This window comes from Uloborus diversus, chromosome 6 (genome assembly GCF_026930045.1).
Source record: "Uloborus diversus isolate 005 chromosome 6, Udiv.v.3.1, whole genome shotgun sequence".
NCBI lineage: Eukaryota > Metazoa > Arthropoda > Arachnida > Araneae > Uloboridae > Uloborus > Uloborus diversus.
Window position 1 is genome coordinate 59,034,585 of NC_072736.1, and position 21,418 is coordinate 59,056,002.

General features: G+C 35.1%; 1 protein-coding gene across 1 annotated transcript in view; it reads left to right on the plus strand.

Moving 5' to 3' along the window:
• Nucleotides 1–21,418, plus strand: part of LOC129224667 (uncharacterized) — a 205,270-nt gene that overhangs the window by 45,612 nt on the left and 138,240 nt on the right. The window contains exon 2 of the mRNA XM_054859209.1: nt 12,073–12,187. The gene's annotated coding sequence lies outside the window, so the exon portion shown is untranslated. The remainder of the gene's footprint in view (nt 1–12,072; nt 12,188–21,418) is intronic.

Sequence of the window (21,418 nt, forward strand, 5' to 3'; positions counted from 1 at the left end):
TTTACAAAATCTTGACAGTCTAATAACATATTTTATTTTATCTGCATGTAAGTTTAAGTTAAGTAAGAACTGGAGCCATATTTCTGTACCAGGAGAATTTATACGTAACATGAGAGATTTCACTTTTGGCCGTCTGTACAGTACTGGGGAAAATACAATGTTGTTGAGAACTGATAAAATTCTTATGCAGGATGAATTTAGTGTCAATTGTATCAATTGGCAAAACGCTACCGATATAGTCAAGAAGCCTCTTTATTGTTATTTCTAGGCCTGATTATTCGAAATGTGAGAAAATTTTTTTGAAATCCCCTTGCTAACGAAGACAGAATTTTCTTGAGGAGGGGCTGGAGCATATCGAGTGACATTTTCTCTTGTAGAGGAGGATTTTCGGTCACAGTTCTTTCATGTGTTGTTGCTGTGACAAACCGAAACCTGGTAAAGGTTGATATTCACATACACATCAACGAAAACGAAAGACCAAATATTTCCAGTGAATCACCGCCGAATATTAACATTCTGTAATTTTGATCTTTCACGGTAACATAATACAGTCGACTCTTCCTAGGCGGCTGGTGCACGAAAAAGGGGGGGAGGGGGGGGGTAAAAGGAAGAGTGGGGATTAGAGTGCGTGGCCCTTGAGTCTGTTATTGTTTCCCTTTTCCTAAATTAATTTATTTACTTTTATTTATTTATTTATTTTGTAAAATTGGGCTGCGTTACTTGCTATCTTTTAATATTAATAAAGGGGGGATTTAGAGTTTAAGGGTTCAGGCTGTGGCTTGATACTCTCTTCATCTCTGCCTATAAGAATTTTAAATTCCAGCACTCCTCCGCCATCGTAGTTTTTAAAGTGAAAACGTCTCTCGAGGATTGCCTCTGCCAGGTGTTACTAAATGCAGGTGCAACAGGCGGTTGCGTCATCACATTCTCTGCTAATTCTTAACCTGTTGGAAAGTCCTCTGCGGTCTCCTCCGTTCCGAAGAAGAAGAGAAGAGGAGGAGGGGGAGGGAGCTTCTGAGCGGACGACCTACAATAGTATGTCGGGCGTACTTGGGCAAGGCCACCGCAAACCTGTTTCTGGGGTCCCTTCCTCTTCTGTTTACTACAAGGAAAAAAAAAAATCTGGAGTTCTTTATCTTTTTATTTATTTCACAAATGCTCACGGTATGTAGCTATTGCTTCGGCAAAGCTGCATTAATTAACCCTGAATCACTTGCTTTCTCTGGTGGATGAAATGGAGTGGTTTTATTCATGCTTTTCTTTGGTGAACATTTCCAATTTATCCTTCATATGGACTTTCTTGCAAGTTTACGGAGTGGTAGGAAAAATGATCGACTCTTATTCCGACTTCGGGAGCTTTCGAACCTTCGAGTCTGACTCCTTTATCCCACAATCAATCAGACTCTGACTCCGTAAGCACCGACAGAGTTGTTGACTTAGAGGGAAAATGGCCGACTCCGACTCCCGAAAATTTTTACTCTTCTACTCCCGACTCCTTTACCTCAAAATCAGCAAGACTCCGTCTCCGCAGCTCTGCTTTCCAGGAGCTCAAACCCCAAAGGCTTAGGGTCACTAAAGTATTTCAGCAATGCAGGAAATTTCTTTTCGTAGATATTCCGACCCCTTCGTAGTCAGACCTGAAATTAGCCGTTTCTACTCTTAACGTCAATATTCGAAAAATATTTCATTTTCATGCAGGGGAACCTCGAAGGGAGGTTAATAAGACTTTCCTTATATATTTGGCAAATTTGGCAGCTTAATTGTATATTGCAGTTTTTAAATGCCCGAATGTTCCTTTTTATTTGACTCGTACTTTACCATTCTGCAAAATTTGGGGTTCCAACCAGCAAACTGCAAATTACGCTCCCCCAAAAATTTAAGTTCGGGTTGACTATGTTTTCATGAGATAAAAATTATGTAATAAAAAGAAAAAAACGTCATTATACAAAATAAAATTTTATTGGTATTTTGTTTTCAAGGATACTAAAAAGGAATGAAAAGTAGATAAAAAGAACCTCTTTTCATTGTAAAAGAAGGGAGCTTATAGATGAAAAGGCATGCTCATTTTGTTTTTTTGTTTTTTTGCAATGAAAAGGGGGTTACTTGTAGCCCCGAAACACGTGTATAAAGTCCGCTGTATTTTTGTGCGAATTAACGTTGCAATATTTTTTTTTTTACTTTACTGTTCTGCACAGAGACATTTCTTTGTTCCATATTCATGCATTGATTGACAAATTTTGCTATGAAAGGAACATTTTTTTAAAAAGTACTAAGAACTATGCACAAAGTAAAATTGTACATTTTTAGTAAGTGCTTTTTATTTAAAAGGAAGCATATGTTTATTTGCTTTTTCAATAAAATTTTAACAATTGTGCCTTCTACCCATTTCATTCCTCTGTTTAAAATTTAGAGCATCGTATTTGTTGCGTATGCTTGATTAAAATGCATTTTCTTAGGCCATAAAAATTTCTTCGGAGGTTGGTACGGGCTATCGGCCACCTTGTCGATAGTAGATAGAGTTAATATTATTTATAATCTGCGGTAATTAGGCTACTAATGTGACTATAGACACGATAAAAAATTCTTAGATAAAAGCTACTAAAATTTCCCTAACTTTACGATCGCTAAACATTCTCGAAAGATAGTTAAATTATTGATGATATCGCTAACAAAGCGATGCCTGTAGGTCACGCTACGGTGTTCTAGAAACAAAGCCGCACCCTTCACTGTTACTCACCTGTTTAAGACGTCCTAAGGCAGCAATCTGATTAATGTGTTTGAGTAATCTTGAAACTCACAAACCAAGTAAGCAATAAGTACAGCACACACTAAGTATACTTTTCAAGAAATAAACATGTGACTTAATGATGTTTTGAGAAAATCAACTGATAAAATAAAAAACTTTTTCTGTTTTAACCTTCCAGAACACACCTGTGAGCAAAATACTCGCACCGAGGGGGGAAAAAGTTTTAGGGTTTTTTTTCCCCCAATAATTATTTTATTTATTTCAGCAAATATTTTTTATTTTTAACCCCCGACACACAAAGGAAGGGGGTTATAAGTTTGATTTGTATATGTATCTGTGTGTTTGTCTGTGGCACTCTAGCTTATCACGTGAAAAAGTACATGAAGGGAAATGTTTTTTTTTTTCTGTTATTTGTATGAATATTTTGAAATATAGTAAATTGAGTTTCATTCAAAGAAGTGTTTTCGCATTTTCTGTTCATAAAAACTGCTTGGTCTAATTAATTCGATTTTTTTAAAAGGAAAAGATGAACTGGTTTTTTCACTGAAAAAAATCTAATTTACAGAACTTTCAAGATAAGGTAAATTTATTGTATTTTTATATGAAGATACTAACTTTTTCCACAGTTTTTTTTTTTTTTTTTTCCTTTCTTTCCCGTGGTGATCCTCCAAACAGTTCGAATGGAAACTGGAAACCATTCTAAAGTCAATGCTGGTACCCGCCGAAGGAAACACAAACACACACAGAGAAACTATATTTTCTGAAAAATTGGCGAACCTTTGATATACGAGCAACATTTTCTGAAACAATGGACTCGATGACGCCAGTAGAGGGCGCACGACAATGCAAAGCGACGTCCATTGTAACGTCCGACTCTCTTAAGTCCGTCTCATAACTCACCGAATAAGCGGAGATTGAATAAAGTGAAACGACAAGAAAAACTTAACCCAGATAATTCTTGATAAGGAATCCATTTCCAAGGGAGACGGTTTTACAGTTTTTTTTTTTTTTTTTCTATGGATATTTCTTTTTCCCCAAGGATTTTCCACGTAAAAATTTACTGAAACCGGTTGAAGGTTTTGCAACTTGTTCTATTCTCACACTTCTCTCGTGCTTTCTCTTTTGCGTAAAAAATGGTTCTATATTTTTTGTCTATCTAACGGATGTAAAATAAAAGAAGACATCTACTCGTTTAGATAGCGTCTGTTCAAACAGAATTACGTGAGGGTTAATTTGGGGATCATTTTAAAAGGTTTTGTATTAGAAACATTGCCTGAATTGAGAAAAAAAAGGGGGGAGCAGTCAAGACTTTTTTATGCAACTGTTTAGAAATTGAACCGTTTATTTCAAAAACTAGTCAGGAGACACACTCTAAAATTTCGAAAAAGCATTTTTACCTTCGTTTTCAAATTTTTCTAATAAGTACTACAATGTTTTAAACTAAAAGGGATACATATTTAGATATATTTCTTTCAATAAACAATGTTGTAATCAGCATTGAATAATTTAATATCCTGAACTTAGTAGTTTTCTCGCTTGGCTGGTTTTTGTGATTTTTTTTTAATTTGGGAGAATTTTTACGATTCTGCGATAGTTTTGTTTTTTGGGGAGGGGAGGGGAGTGAAATCAAAAAGGATTGCAGTGACTTAGTAAATGAACACGGCTAATCAGTGGATAAATATAAAGTTTCTAGTCATTTTCTTTTTGAAAATCGTATAGAAGATAAAAACTTAGGATTAATCGGGCCTTGACTTTTCTCTCAAGACAAATTGAATCTTTACCAGTTTCTTCCTTCAACTGGAGCGTACCTAGGCAACTTCCTAGTGCTTCGAAATGACGGCCCTGGAAAGGCAGTAGTCGCAGTTTAGAAAACTGAGTTTAAGTTTTACTTTTGGGCAACTCCACGGGTTACTGACTGACATTTTTAAAGTAAAACAATACGTATTTTGTAAAATTCAGTGCAAAATATAAATTGTGAAAACAAACTTTCCCCGCGGAATATTGTATTTTTTAGGCTGAGCTCAATGGCATAATTAAATTCTCAAAATACATTTTGGACGATCTGAAAAAAAAAAAAAAGTTCAAAACATGGTAACTGATTTACATACTTCTTATTAAAATGTCAGTCAGTTATTATGTTTTCAATAAATATTTAATTTAACATTATATTCATTTTATTAATTGATAAAATTAAAATCTTCCAAAATGTATTTTGGGTATTCAATTACACTGCTTGACAATTGCTAAGGAACAATTACGTTTTTTGGAATAGTTAAGAATATATAAAGATTAAAGAAACAGAATGAAATATATAGTTAGTAGGGAGGATGTGAATTTATTATAAGTACAAAATAATACAGATATTACTGCATCAATGAAGTAAAAACATAAAAATAAAAAAATAACCCTACTTAGATGATTTTCATACAACCACAGAAAAATGATCTGCGTCAGAATGATGGAGACATGAGTACCTTAATATGATGTATGATTACCAGGGACACCGATGCACAATTCACATCTGTTTTCCATACTCCCCATTAATTATTGAGGAGTGCTTGGGGGATGTTTTCCCACTTCTCTCTCAATGCGGATTTGAGTTCGTGTACTGTTCTGGGAAGGACGGTTCTTCGCGCAATACGTCTGCCAAGAGCCTCCCAGGCAAGTTCAATTGGATTTAAGTCGGGAAAGTAAGCAGGCCACTGCATACGGAGAATGTTTTCACTTTTTCATGTGTCTGACACTTCAATGCTCCAGTGTGGCCGTGAATCGTCGTCCGTAAAGAAAAAGTCTGGACATACAGCAGTCCTTAAAAGACGAACATGGTCAAGCATAACAGCATAACATATCTGCAATACATTTGCGACGTATCGCTTTCTTATTCAAAAATGTACAGCGGTGTTCTGCCAGTGTGCATGATGCCTGCCCACACCATGACGCCTGGGCCGTACCGATCACGTTCGCAAACAAATTTTTGTGCATAACGTGTTCCACGCTCTCTCTACAGTAGTTAGGTAGTGGTGACCAGAATCACTTGTCACACTGAAACGAGATTCGTCAGAGAACATCACTCTAGATCAATTTTGATGATCCCACCAACATGTTCCTTACACCAGCGTAATCTCTCTCGACGATGGCGTGGTTGAACTTGGATGCAACGTACGGGCTTCCTTGCATACAAACCGACATTATTTACTCGCCGTGAGATGGTTCTTGTAGAAACATGCGTACCGGTAGCGGTTGTTAGATTTGCAGCTACCCGTCCAAGAGTGAAATTTCTGTTCCTTTTTGCCACGAGGGCTACATAGCGATCCTCTGAAGGTGTTGTGTTCCTACCACGACCCCCGTCATGCTTTTGCAAAACATTTCCACCTTCAGCGGCCGTCTTTAATCGGGAGATGGCACTTTTTTATACACCCATTGCAGCAGTCACAGTGGTGAAACTTTGACCTGCTTCCAGTCGTCCAACAGCTCGTCCACGATCGTAGATACTCAAATGATATCTTGCTGACATTTTACTCTTAAGTATTTCAAGAACTAAACAGAATTCAGAGAAAAACCTTTTTTAACATCCAGCACTATTTTTGTTAAAAACCAAAGAGCGTGAATTTTCGTACGAATCTTGAGCGTGTATGCACTGTCTTTTATACAGATAACGAGTCTTGGTCTACCACGCCATCTGAACTTGAATTTATTTCCATTGGCCAGGTGGTTGAGGTACAAATTTGCATAAATCACTTGTTCCTTAGCAATTTTCAAGCAGTGTATATCATTAAATCCAGATTAACAAGTACGATATTCCAGAACAAAAGATAATTTGCACAACATATATTTTGCGTTGTATGTTACAAAATACCCCACATTTCACGATTTTTTCATCAGGTTCCAGTTTTTGCTTATGCTAGCAATGTTAATTTAACCCCTATTCTAAGTTTGTTACTTATAAATTTCCCACATTTTACGATTTTACGTTTAATCTGGGAAGAAAAAAAAAAGAAGAAAGAAAATTAATTTGAATTCTGAAATTTTGAATTCAAATTATGTTTTTCGCAATCACGAACTGCGACAGGACCCTACTCATTGGAGTTATTGTTTCTAGAAACGGCTCCTGTTCGTTATTGTTTCTAGAAACGGCTCCTGTCCCCCTAAGCCTGCCTCTCCTCCTGGGCGGTTACGTGTGCATAGTTGTGTGTGTGTAAGTGTGTAGGCTTTTATGTGTGCTTTGACCTGTGTGTATGCACTTAGGCGTGTGTGAGTGTATGTGTGTGAAGTCGTGTGTGCGTATGTGTGTGAGTGTGCATGTGTGTAGGACATGGACGCCTCCGACAAGGAGAAGCGGATAACTCAGGACCGGAGGAGCCGCACCCGCAGAGGACGGTGGGCGGTTTCTTCAGAAATTTCCAATTTTCTGAATAGAACTCCAACTATTGCTGAATGATGATAACTTTGCAGAATGGAGCTCCAAATTTCGTCGAATGATGGTAGTTTTGCCGAATAGAACTCCAAATTTTGACGAATAATGATCATTTTGCCGAATAGAACTAAAAATTTCCCCGAATAATGATGATAATTTTGCTGAATGGAACTCCACATTTCGCTGAATGATGATAGTTTTGCCGAATGATAATTTTGCCGAATAGAACTCCAAATTTTGTCGAATGATGATAATTTTTCTGAATCGTCAGACAAAATTTGCCGAATAAGGAAATATTTGGAAGGTTTCAATGACCTCCCATTGGGGCGTCCCTGTCCTTTACCTAAAAATCAGTCCTACTCCGACTCAGCAAGTACTAGTAGAGTTGCGGACTTTAGGGAAAAATGATCGACTCCTACTGTTGGAATTTTAAACCTTCGACTTCCAACTCCGACTCCTTTATCCCAAAATCAGTTTGCTACAGTTTTACTAATTATTCATAGCATTATAAAACTAGAATAATTGTGAGATTTTAGTTAGTTCCATCTGAAAAAAAAGTTGCCATAGTTATAATAGCTAACTCAGAATAAAAGGAAAAGAAAAGAGTAGCAAAAAGCAATTTAAAAAAAAAAGCTGATCAAAAAAAAAAAAAGCAATTGTGTAACGAAAATTACTTATGATTATTTTTAATCGAAATTTTGATCAAGTTTCTACAACAAGAACACTGTAAGTGACAGAATTTCTTCATCTTTTGGGAATGACGGAAGAAAAAAGTGGCTAGTCAAACGAAATAAAATCTCTTCGCTTTCCCGAACAGCTGGTTTCGAATGTTTAGGAGAGACCCCGAGGGGTGGGTGTTCGCTTCAACGGACCCCGTTCCGTTGCGTAAGAACACCTGCAGATTGGCTTTTCCTAGCATCCGAAGACCTTTTGGATACAAAGAGTGATGGTTTGTTTGCTGGCCTACCTTTCAAAGATATGTAGTGAGAGGCCGATAAGTTCAATAACTACAAATTCGATTGACAATCGCTCCATTTTTAACACGCTTTTATTTTTACTTTACAGAATCCTCGTTCTATCTCTCGCTTAGAAATGCTATGTATTTTGCTGTCTTATGCATGTTTTCTGTACGTTTTCGTTAACAAATTGCTGTTCATGTAGATTTATATGTAATATTTGTAGAAATATGTTATTCTACCGTATGCTACTTGAAATATTTTGGTCATATACTACTGAAGCAGGCCCTGTTGAATGTTTTCATTCTTTGCATAATGTTATTTATTATTATTATTAATACTGTTACTGTAATTATTTTTATTATTAATGGTATTTAATTATCGTTATTCATCAACATCATCATCATTATTAGTTATCCATCGTCATCACAATCATTATTGTTATTATTATTATTAATTCATCATCATAATCATCATAAACATTTTTATAAAAGTATTACTTCATTATTTTTTATTATTATTCTCTTTTTCACTACGTAGATCACGTTTCAAACTGCAAAAATTGATTAAATGTCGATCGGTCGCATTGGATACCCCATTCCTCACACCAGGTGCTCAGCAAGGGGGGAGGGAGAATCCCCAAAACTCCATACTTTAATACACATTGCCAATCCTATGCCACCCCCTTCTTAAAATTAAATGTGGCTAATTGGTACAACTTATTAAGCTGTAAAACAGGTGGTGGTATCAAGAAGGACCAATGATCTTGAAAGAAAACTCAAATCATACATTCTAGTGAGCAAACTATTTATATAAAATGCAAATTATTAATATAAATTAACATAAAATCAACGTACACATAAAAACATTTTTAGTCGAACATAATTTTTCAAATAGAAATATAATCTAAATACAGCTAAAACCAATTTGAATGCTCATTATTTAAACTTATTGTTTAACGTTTTCATTCTTTCTAATTAGAAAGAATGAAAACGTTAAACTTCTCTTTATGACTTGAGTGGATTTATTTTCTGTGATATTATTTATACCTACTCTTCCTCGCTACTAAATGCTACAGGGTGCTCAGGCTTGTTTAGTGAACGATCTTTTAATTTCTATTTTAGAGTTGATGTAGTTTAGACCGGGGCAAGTTTACGCGGATTTTTTTCAATGAATTTTCTGAATTTTATGTTTTAACTTACGAAATTTTAGACATTGCGGTTTTATGAAGCAGTTAATGGAGTCAAAATTGGAACGTTCAGTTGTTGTCCAGTTTGCGTTTTCAACCATTAAAAAAATTATTTTTAAGTCCAAGTCGGTTGCGTAAACTTGCCCCTAACATAGGGCACGTTTACGCATAGTTATTTTGACACCTAACGTGGTTCTGTTTGTGTTTTGAAGATAATGTCTTACCATCGTTAAAGTAAAGCAAATTTATTACAGACTGAATAGTGTATAAAGTAAAAGCTGAAGGAACATGAAGACAGCGCTACATGATATTGTAAGCTATAAAATACGAATTTGCAACTCAATTAAAAATCAAATGGTGATTTTCAAAACTAAACAGCCTGAAAATGCTAAAACGTTTTGAGACAGTTCGGAGCGAAAAAAGCGTCATGGCTTGTTTAGAAGAAAGACACAGCAAGGACGTGCGTAAAGGTGCCCAGACGTCAACGCGTAAACGTGTCCCGTCGCCAAATTTGGATTTATTTTTAATGTGCAAAAAAATTTAATAACATTTCAGTTCATACAAATACAATTCTTAAAAAAGTGTAAAATTCTGCTAATTTTTATGTATTTGTTCTTTCTTAACTAAGCATTATTTATTCATAATAAGCTTCAAAACGTTCAACTCAAAATTTACTCGACTTAGTAGAAAACATATTATTCCTTCTGCATGCTAGACCGAAGCTCGACTGATGCTCAAAAACTTGAGAGGATATTTGCTAGGGAGCAGCATCCATATGTTATGACTGTTGGCTCTCCAGTTATAATTTGTTTTGAAAAAAGGGCATTGCGTAAACGTGCCCCATGCGCAAACGTGCCCGAATCTTAAGTCAAAATGGGCTGATGCCACTCTCTAAGATATTTCTCCGGAATTAATTGAACCTGGACACAATTGTAATTTTTCCTCTTAATAATCCGCACATTTCCCACTTCAAGGGTTTTTTTTTAACTTTTGGACCTTTTTTATTCCCAGATCTGCAAGTAAATGGGTATACATAGTAACTAACCTCTTTATTTTAAAAGTTTACAAACCTTTCTTATCATAATTTAGTGATGAAATGTGGTGCAGAGCTGCTTGAACCCTGGGTTCAAGTAGCCCCATTTTAAGGCAACCAATGCACTTTTACTAATTTATATTAGTTAATGTATTCATTATATAGCTATAAAGCTTAAAACACTGTTATTTTTTTAAGAAATAGAATGCAAACATAAAACTATCATTACCTTGATGATATCAGGTGTTTGTATGAACTTACATGTGGAAGTTCACAGACACTAAAAACAACTGTTTAGACAACTTGTAATCATAACCTCAATCAGAAAAAGGCGGGAATAGCAGAAACTTTGCCCCATGCACCAACCTTTGCCTAGTGCTGTTACCTGTCATAGAAAAGGTTTTTTAAGTCTATACATTGAGTTTCATAGGACCAGGACGGATTTTAAACACTTTTTTCTCCGTGGGTTCAAGTAGCCCCTGGAGACTCAAATAGCCCCGATTTACGGTAGGTCAGTCAACACGGATTTGCCCCAGAGTGTAACTACCGTACTAAAGGTAAAGATTGGGAAAATTTTCTGGTCGCCAATGGCGAGTAGATGCGAATTTATTAGTCGTGAATGCTTTTTTCAAGTCGCCATTTTAATTTTTTTTTTAGCGATTACGAATTGCTAATTTTCCTTACTTGATTGAAATTGGCGTTCCCGGGCACTTTCAAGGTCCTCCCGCCTCCGCGCGTGGGTGCTCCTACTGGATTGTGGCACCCATGTCCCCGATCGATTTTATTTGTACCCGACCCTCTCGACTTTACGCAATCTTTTTTAGACAAAAGCAGCATCTAGCTAGCACATAACACCTATCAGCCAGCTCCTGGCGTTCACTTGAATTTTGACAACTTATGTTTTCCCGAAATTATAATTGTGGTAGCAGCCATTTGTAGAAACAAAAAACCCAAGCGATCCTATCGCAATTCGCCGTTGCGAAAAAAACGTAATTTGAACTCGACGTCATGACTTAAATTAATGCTAGGGCCGTAGGGCCGGATGCTAGCTTTTTTTTTTTTTTTGCGAACCAAGAAAAGTAACTAAATAACAAATTTGCTTTTAAATTGCTGTTAAAGCCTAATAATTTTCAATTTAAATAAATGTTAATATAACTAATCAATGCTCGACTGCAGGTTTGCATTAGAGATAAGCATAATCGAGAACTTTTCATAATCGAGATTTCAGGAATTGAGCACTTCTGATAATCGAGTGATTGATAATTGATATTTTTCCAAATCAGGAACTCGAGTGATTGATAATCGAGATCTTTTGAAATTGTGAAGTCGGGCTGTAATAATCGAGAACTTGAGCTGAGTCATTAGAGAACTCGAGATGTGATAATCGAAAACTCGTGATAATCGATTTCTCGAGTGATTTTGCATAATTAATTGATTCGATTATGAGAATTGATTTTGCGTAATCAATTGATTCGATTATGAGAATTCGATTATGCCCACACTAGTTCGCATCGCTGTTCTACATAGATGCCTCCACCTTCTCTCGTTTAAGTGAATCGCCATCCCAGTTCCTCCTCTCGCTCCTTTAGTGGATATTCCACCTTCTCGCTGACCGCTTCCGTGAGAAAGTGCTTCGCGTGCCCCACTTCACTTTGTTTCCGATGCAGTTTTCTTTTCTTTTTTACTATTCAATTATTATTCATTTTGTTCACGGTGTGTTTCTCGTTTCGGCAGGCACCAGGCAGATGGTCCTCGTCCTCCAACGGTTTTAACTCCCTGTCTTCGTCGAGTACAAACTACGGGAGAGGAGTGCAGAGCGGTTGGTCCTGAATGATCGGACGACATCCCGGTGAGTATCGAATGTTTTGTTCGTTTTTTTCCCCTTTTCAATCCGATATGGCGAAAATGAAACATATTGTTCGGATTAGAGAGGGAGTCGTTTAAAAGGTCAATTGGCGGTGAACGAACACGTGTGCCTGCTTATTCTGTGTGGTTTTTTTTTTCCCCCCGAAAGGTGGTAGAGACGGAAAGGAGCGAAGCAAATCCAAATTCAAATAATTGGGATGAATATAACCTCAAAATGTATGGAGAGAGGATTCAAAATCATAAGGGGGCGGGGGAATGAATTAAATTGTAGGGGAAATTGTGCACTTGTCAAAAAGAGGTAAGAGGCCCATATGTTACCCTTTATGCCTCTTTTACGACTCACGAGAAAACGGCACGACCTTGAATGTCACGGATTTGGACAAAATTCTAGCTATAGGAACATTCCCACTAGATATGAGCGCAGGTAAAGCGGTTTGACTGCATAGGCCCTAGTTTCTCTACAACGAGGGTCCGAAGTTGCTAGTTTGGCCCAAAAAATGCAATGGCGTTTCCATTGGAATTTCAAAATTCGACACCATGTTCGATCTTCCAACACCTTTGGCATCTTTTGTTACTAAATTGAGTATATGGCAGAACACGTATTTATTTATGGGCATTATCTAAGTTATATGAAAAGTTGAAACGATCTCGTATTTTTGTTCTTTTATGCGTCATGTGCAATAAATCAGAACTTTTTATCTTCTCCCAATTTTTGCTTATCAATGTGGGATATCATTGATAGCAGACAATAAATATACAGTTAAAGTAAATGTTTTTCTTAGCAAACGATAAATACTTTTTACTAGCAGACGATTAATACAAATAGAAAATAATTAGTTTCATTTGCAAACGACAAATAGCCTGTTACTATGCTATTTTGGCATTCAAGTTATTGAAATTAAAAGTAGTAGCCAATTTGAATTGGAGAAAAGCTTATTAAAAATTAGTATTCAATGTAATTAATTCAAAGGTAGGAATGCAAACGGCTTATTCTGTAGTACAATAGCAGAAAATGAGATAAAAATGGTAATTTTAAAGGAAACTCCATTGCATTTCTGGGTCAAAATTCTCAACTTTGGACCCCCGTTGCAGCCGAACTAGGGCCTAAGCAGTCAAATCGCTATACCTGGGCTCATATCTAGTTGGAATTGACCTATACCTAGAATTTTGTCCAAACCCGTGACCCTCAAAGTCGTGCCGTTTGGTAGTCAGTTTCTGGATAATGTGATATAGATAGGCATTTCTAGATGCGGGTTCGTGGCCAAGTACATTCTGTAAAAAAATATAATACTAAAATAAAGGTAGAGAGGAGGAAGGGGAGCAGTTCTGTAGAACAAAAGAGGATCATTTTTACATAATTAACGAAAATTCATATCAAAACACTTTTGCAACAAAGCGAAAAATTAAGAATTATTAAACCTTAAGAAACTTACGCAATACTGCTCTTAAAAACTGAATTTTTTTAAACGAATTTTTGACTACGTTGCCAACAAAAGTGCCAAAATGAACTGAAAAGGCAATTGAATATTTAATGTCATGCTCAACGATTTACTCTCAACGAAAGTACAGTCTGCACTATAGCTTGAAAAATGTGGAAAAAGAGAACCAGGTTGAGAAGATAAAACAAATATTTCTGCGCCCCCTCCCCTTTTTTGCTGTGCTATCGTTACACGGTAACCAACTTAGTCCTGTTTTTCACATGCACTCTAAATTTTAATTAATTTTTTTTAAAGGGGAAAAAACCAAGATATTTTTCTTCTTAAGCTATTAATTTTTATAATGAAATGGGAAATATATTCCTTTTCTTTTTGTGTAACAAATAAAATCAGTTCGGTTTTTATTACTGCATTTATCAAAAATTGAACTATCTTTCTTTAAAATGTGGCTTACTTTTTTTACACATAAAAAAATTGCTCAGAGACTTTACAAGGAGTACTGTTCTTCTGCCAAGAACTCTCGGGAAATGGTGGAATGTAACATTGTTTGAACCATAACTTGATGGTAAAAATAAAAGAAGTGACAATGTTCTGCAACGAATGTAAAGAATTAAAGAATAGGGTTTATCTATTTTTGTCCCAAGAGAGAGAAAGAGAGGGGTTGATGCTTTCGTTCGTTGGAGTTAGAATAGAATGTCTACATTGGTACAAGGGATAGTAACTGTGAGCGAAATTACTTCTTTTTTCATATTGAGACGCAAGATGCTGAGGATGGCGTAAGGATGTATGTTTATCAACAATGCTCGAAGAATTGGCTTAATAATTCGATTACTTTCGGGAATAAGTCTATGGACAGAGCCGCTGAGAGCCAAGAATGGATCCTTGGCAGTTTTGTCGCCCCCCCCCTCCCCTCATAAAAATATATAAACCGAATGTAACTCCGGTTTCAAGCTAGGCCCCCTCAAGGGCTAGTTTCCGACTAGGCTGACAAAGCTTTTCGTCAGCCCCGTCTATGGGAGAGAGGTCATTTTTTCTTTTACTTATAACTTTTATACATTTTTTTAAACAAAATATTTATGTCCAGAACCACTGTAATTTGTCAAATTTTTTGCTGTAATAATATTTTTCTACTATTCTTGATTTTTAAATTAAAAAAATTTGACTTTTTCCCAGTAGAAGGACATTTTTTGAGCTTTTCCAACATTTAATGAAATTTTTCAAAAACAATTCCAAAAATGAAGTGTCATGTCAAAAATCTTTCGATCAAAAAGTTATTCCAATCGCGATATTCCCTGAAAAGTTTTGGAGGTGGGAAGAAGACAAACAGACAGTCAATTCCTCAATCCATGAGCACACTTTTAAATTAATTATCATGCGCACTTTTATTTTAACATTTTTACCGGATATTAAACATTACTATTTTTAATTTATCTTTGCTCCCTTTTTTTTTTGTTATGTTTTAAATTCTGTTTTTCATTGTATGCGTAGAATAAATTGTAAGCTCCCAAGGTCTTGCTTCCAGCAGTTAGCATATTGGAGATGGGGGGGGGGGGGGTGATTTTTTTTTTTCAATAATTAATTAATGTTCACATTTTTTCCAAAACATTTTAAGTAGTAAAAACTCTTCGCTCTCTTTCTCTCTCTCTCTCTTTTTAAGTGCTTATTGGAAGATGGTAATTTTTTTAATGCGAAAAAAAACTTCATATTTTCTAATCATTTTAATAAAAAAAAGTTCATTTTTTTCTCTTACTTTTTAAAGCATAAAATTTTTTTTTTTTACTGTAACGCTTTTCAACGCTAAAAAAATCATACTTTTTCCAGAAATATGGACCAATTCCCTGTTCTTCTTCAAAATAAAATTTGATCGTTTCCACAACTTCTTGATTTCTAAAATTTAATTGAAGTCTCTAATACGCACTGAAGTGCTTTTCAACATGCGGGTTGAGTGACTCGGTCAGAAATATTTTAAACGTTGCGCTGAAAAGGCTTTTAAAAATTCATACTTTCATGCAAGAATGGGGTAGCACGACTAAAAATAAATAAGTACGGAGTAGAAAACTTTAAATTAAATTTTCGCTGCGTAAGCGAGTTTTCCGGAAAGAGGCTCTCCCGGGGAAATCTTCCGTAATCCTTCCGTTCCGTTTTTCCTCCGGCAAAGTCAATTTGGTGGTGCGCGCTAATTGCAAATCCGAAATAAATGAAGTTGTAAGGAAATGAAGTGAAGAGGTTACTCATCGAACCTTTTTTTTTTTTCTTGCTACAGAAAATGTGATGTTCCTCTGAGTTCGAAGATTGTCGCCATCTTTGGTTCTTTGCGATTAGAACACGAACACTTATGGCGGTGGAAAGAAGCCATTAATCCTTTAAAGTCTATTATGGGACATTTCTGTCCCCTAAGCTCAAATTTCAGTTGCAAATTATCGAATGCAAAATAATTTATAAATTGTTAGTTTTTCATGCTATTGATACATCTGAATATTAATACAGCAGAAATTGATTGAATTAATTGAATCAGTGGTTATTATTGAGTTAACCGCTTTAATGAATCAAATCGTCAAAACCGGAACAAAATACAGATTTATTGAGCCGCCTTATTGAATCAATTGTTTTTTTTTTTGGGGGGGGATCAAAACTGTTTAGAACAAACGTGATTCATATAAGGGTCATTCCATGCGAAATGAGCAAATTAGCTGTGGCTGACATGTCACAGATTTCAATGAAAATTTTTATTTAGGTAAACCATGCATATCTATGAGGGAATGCAAAGTATGGAAGTTTAAAAACGGTTTGTTGCTTTGTTATTGAAATTAGAAGTTGATGTTTACGCTAAGCCTAAATTTTCAGAGTTCATGGCGGACAGTTTGTGACTCAATAACTCCATAAGTTATAAATGTACACTTGAAAAATAAACATCTCCATATTCTATAAACAAATCTCTATTGGGAAATAGCAAAGTAAAATTTATTAGGATCTTTTTTTGAATCTGAGATATTAACAAATATTGAAATTTTGCCAATTTACTTCAGATTTCAATTCACTCTTTCAGCTCTTTTAATGAAAAAATAACAGTAAAAATGATTCAGATTGAAAAACTATCTATAACTGACTATCTGCTCTAATTTCGTAATTGTTTATGAATTTCTTGATGACGAAATCGTACTTTAAAAAATCAAAAATTTCCGAAAATTTCATTTTTTCCTCTATTTCAGATGTTTTTTTGAAGATGAGGGAATGCTCTAAATTTACTCAATTTTTTTTACGTAACACATTGAAGTGTCTTTTAGATGCTACTAAATTTTAATCATTGGTATCAGCGTATCTTTGTTGCTAGAGTAACTTGAACTAAGGTAAAATTTCATTAGTTACTTCTTTTTATTGTAAGTTTAGCAAAAATAACCATTTCTTTCGTGTTTCATTTTCTCAAAAGCATGTTTATTAAGTACTTGCTGAAATGTTTCCTTAATTATTGTGTTGAATTTTCCTCTCCATTCGTGATATAGGGAAAAAACAGCTCTTAGAGAACATACTAAGTTTAAAGATATGGGCAGAGGACCATCTCGTCTAATTCACAATAGCTTTTGAGATTGGGCTATGAGTTTGAGGAAATTTGTTTTATCCATGAATAAGATATTTGACATTTGACGAAATACACTTCATCCCCTTTCGGTTTACAGGGGTCTAAAAATGTTATTTTTGTCATTTTTTCGATTTTTGAGGGGCTGTAATCTATAAAGGGTACACAAACACACAGCAACATATTCTTTTTAGCATGGTTCCAGTAATTAGTTTTTGCCGTATTTCATTTTGTGTTTCCGTCCCCTACGCGAGTTATCCCCCTTTGAAATGAGTAAAATTTTTACATTTGACCTTGAACTTCAACCTGTTGCAATTATTTTAATTATTAACTTACAGCTACGTAACTCAGCATGTAAGACTATCAACTTATGCACTTTAGCATCAAAGCTTTAAATTAACTATCATAAATGTAATTCAAATAGATTTTGGCCAAAATGCAAAAAGTCCCTTTTTTGACTACGAAAATCCCGTTTGATGACCTCTAAAAAATCAAAGGTCCAGTTGAGAGAAAAAATAAAAGTGGTTTTAAACATCTTTCATATGCAGCTTTAAGGGATATGAATTTCAAAAAAAAAAAAAAATAAATAAATAAATAAAATAAAATGGTCGAGCGCACGCATTCGTCAAATCTGTATGGATGACACATAAAACACAAAGAAAATGCTATTTTTTTGAATTTTATTTTAAGTTTGGAAATTGAAAACCAATTTCTAGTTTCTTCAAGCAAATAGTAGAAACACAGCTCTATAGTCTTGCAAAATTTTAAAGTTGTCTGAATTTTCCCTCATTTGAATTTTTGTGTGTATGTGAAGGGGAAAATCATCATTTTACAAAATGTCACCAAGTTTAAAACTGATTATGAAGACAAAGGATTTAAAATACAACTTCAAAAGTAAGGTAGTTTTTTTATGATACTAAGCACATTATTGGGTATTAATTTCAGCAAAGCTAATGCATTCCTTAAAGATTGAGATTGAAAAACAAAATGCTTAATTATGAGAAAACTGAAATATTTTCAGTTTTTGAAACTCGGTTAAAAGTCAACTATAATAACTTTGAAAATTTTACTGATATCAGATTAATTACTCTACTCCATAGATTGCAACAACATATAACTTTTATGTTTTCATTAAATAGTTAATAAGATACAAGCCTTCAAAAATGCAACATTTAGCATTAATGAGAATGCTGTTCAATTTGACCAATTTTCAATTGCATGTAACTATTCAAATAAAAAATATTAAGCAAAAATATTTTAGATATTTTTATACAGGCATAAAAGGAACCTGTATACCAAATTTCATAAAAATCTGTTACCATGCGGCCACCACTTTTTTGTGAATTTTGCTCATTTCGTATGGAATGACCAATAAGCGGCGGCCAGTGTATTAGCAAAAAAAAAAAGCTATCGTTCAGAATATATCCCTTTTTTTCCCTTGAAATCCCTACAAACTTTAATATTCTACTTCTACTTCAGAGTTTATGGCTCTGAATGAGTCAATTATTCTTTTCTTTTTGAGTAATTACGATTGCTTATTGTTTTCATTTGGTCGTTGAATAGCGTCCTATTCCTTGGGAGGTCCAGCGGCCTCCGCGTGTGGGTGATCCTCATGGGCGGTTACATCCTCCAGCTCTTCGTTCAATTGCTCCGGAATCGACTTTATTTATACCTCACTCTTTCGACTTCAGACAAAACCAGCATCCGTCACATATCCAGCCCCTGACATCAATTTGAGTTTGGACGTCTTGAATTCAAATTATGTTTTTCGCAATTATAATCGCTATAGGAACCATTTGTACAAACAAGAAACATAGCGAGTAGAGTCCGATCGCAATCCGTGATTGCGAAAACCACAAATTGAATTCAAGATGTCAAAATTCTTTCCTTTTTTCTTTCTTTGAAAACACCGCAAACTACTTCTATTGCACTAAATCATGTTTTTGACTTAAGAAGTCTCTGAAATAAAGACATTTAAATGAGTTCATTTAGAAACTGTTTTCTTTTTCCTTTTTGTCTCCTTTATAATTTATATTTTAAAAACATTTTTACATCAACGAATCGCTTATTACTCCTTACTTGACCAAAGTTGATGTTCCTTTTATTCTTGTACCCGGGTCTCTGTGAGCATTGCCTTCACTTCAGCAGCGTGTGCTGGGTGCTGTTTTTGTCCAAAGAGGAAAGTAAAGTCGTGCGGGTCGGGTGTAAATAAAGTCGATTCTGGGAGACAGTAGCCGTTTGTAGAAACAATAAACCCAACGAGCAGGATCCTATCGCAACTCGTGATTGCGGAAAACATAATTTGAATTCACGAAGTCAAAATTGAAATTAATTAATTTTATTTTTAATGCTGCAATTTTTAACAGTATCATTTTTGCAATCATCCACATCTCATTTTGCATATATAATACAGAGGGCGCCGGTTAATTGAATCAACGGTTTTAATTAATCAAATCGTTAAAAATGAAACAAAATCCAGTTTTATTGAATTAGCCGCTTTATGGAATCACCACTGTATTATATCCTGATTGTTGCTTCATATAACATGCATTAGCTTTCATAATATTACTATTCATTAGTGTTCTTTTTGTATGGCATTCATTTTTTATTTTTTATTTTGTTTTACTCTAACTCTTTTCAGCACTTAAAAATATCATACCGATTCCAGAAGTATGAACTGATGTCTCGTTCTTCTATTCGATCGTTTCCATTCTACAGCTTCCTGATTTCTAAATTTTAATTCAAGTTGTTTATAAATGTAATTGAAGTTAATAAAAAATCTGAAGAGATAGACAGAAATTTAAACAAAACAATAAATTTAGGGAACGCGGAGTAATTACCTAATAGGGAAGTTGCAACATTAAATGTTCATATTTTGGCTCTTGGATATTGTTAATTGACAATCAAAACTAAAAAATTCACCATCGCCGAATTTTAAAACACCGTGATTGATTTTTACTGAATTTTTAAAAATCCACGCGCAAAAGTGCGCTCTTCTGAAACGTCACGAGCTTACGTCACAGGGCATTAATGGGCAGCCTTCCGCCGAAGATCCCTTGTTTTCGCTAGGAACATTTTGAGCGCGCTGATATTTTTATTTTTTAGAAATTAAATAATCCTTTTGAACACACTATGGAGGCCGGATTCGTTAAAGCACAATCTAAATAATCTTTCTCAAGTAACATCAATGATGATATTCGAATATTTCCGAGAGGATGAGAGGTTTAATGTTCCAGAAACGCTAGGAGTTAAATGCGAGGAGATAAGCCTTTTACGTTTCGTCTCCGAAGTCGAATGCACGTCCTTCGGTTTCTCCCCTATTAGAGCCGCTATATAGATAGGCCGACACATCAGCTTAAGTTTAGCCATTTTGGATCGGATTTTTCATTGTTGCACTGCTAGGGTTACCACAGCAAAGTTTCGGATTTTGCCAAATTTGCCGAAAATAATATTTTATTTAATAATCAATTCACGTGCCGCTAATAATTGCTCGCAGTGAACAATCACCAAAACGCGATAATTCGCCAGAAAAGATAACCACTCAAACACGCGCTCCGATCCAAAATGGCTGAACTTAAGCAAATACGTCGGCTCGTATATATAGGGGCCTTATCCCCTATCGGAAGAGCACATGACGTCACTTCCTATGCCATTTGACGTCACAAGCGCTTGAACTTTAAAAATTGATTTAAAAAAAAAACTACTTATCGTATCGCAAAAATTTTTTCACCTGTGATGTTCATACATGTTACTCTATCATATAAAAATAAAATTGAAAAATCGAAAACTTCCCTATTGCAATCCTAGATAGCGAAAACTTGAATTTGTCAGATACGAATTCCAGTTTTTATTTTTTTTATTATTTTTAATATGAGTCCATTCAGAAAAGGACGCTATTTTGCACCCACCATAGCATTGCAGTGCAAGTAATAGAACAACACATAGCGAACAAAAATGGCGGATAATGTGGTCTTGCGAAAGGAGAAATTTTTACCGAAACCATTTTTAATATCTGAAGCTTAAGTCCAGAACCTTTCGTGCTGGTTTCCATCAAAAAGAGTTGAGAAGGTTGCCAGGAAAGTTAGAAATTACCTGATATAATGTTAGTTTATGACTTCTGGATGCGGTAAGAGTTATTTTTCTGTCCACCCATCTTGATGTTAGTGAAGGAAACATTAATTTTCTCATTTTCAGGTGATAAAGT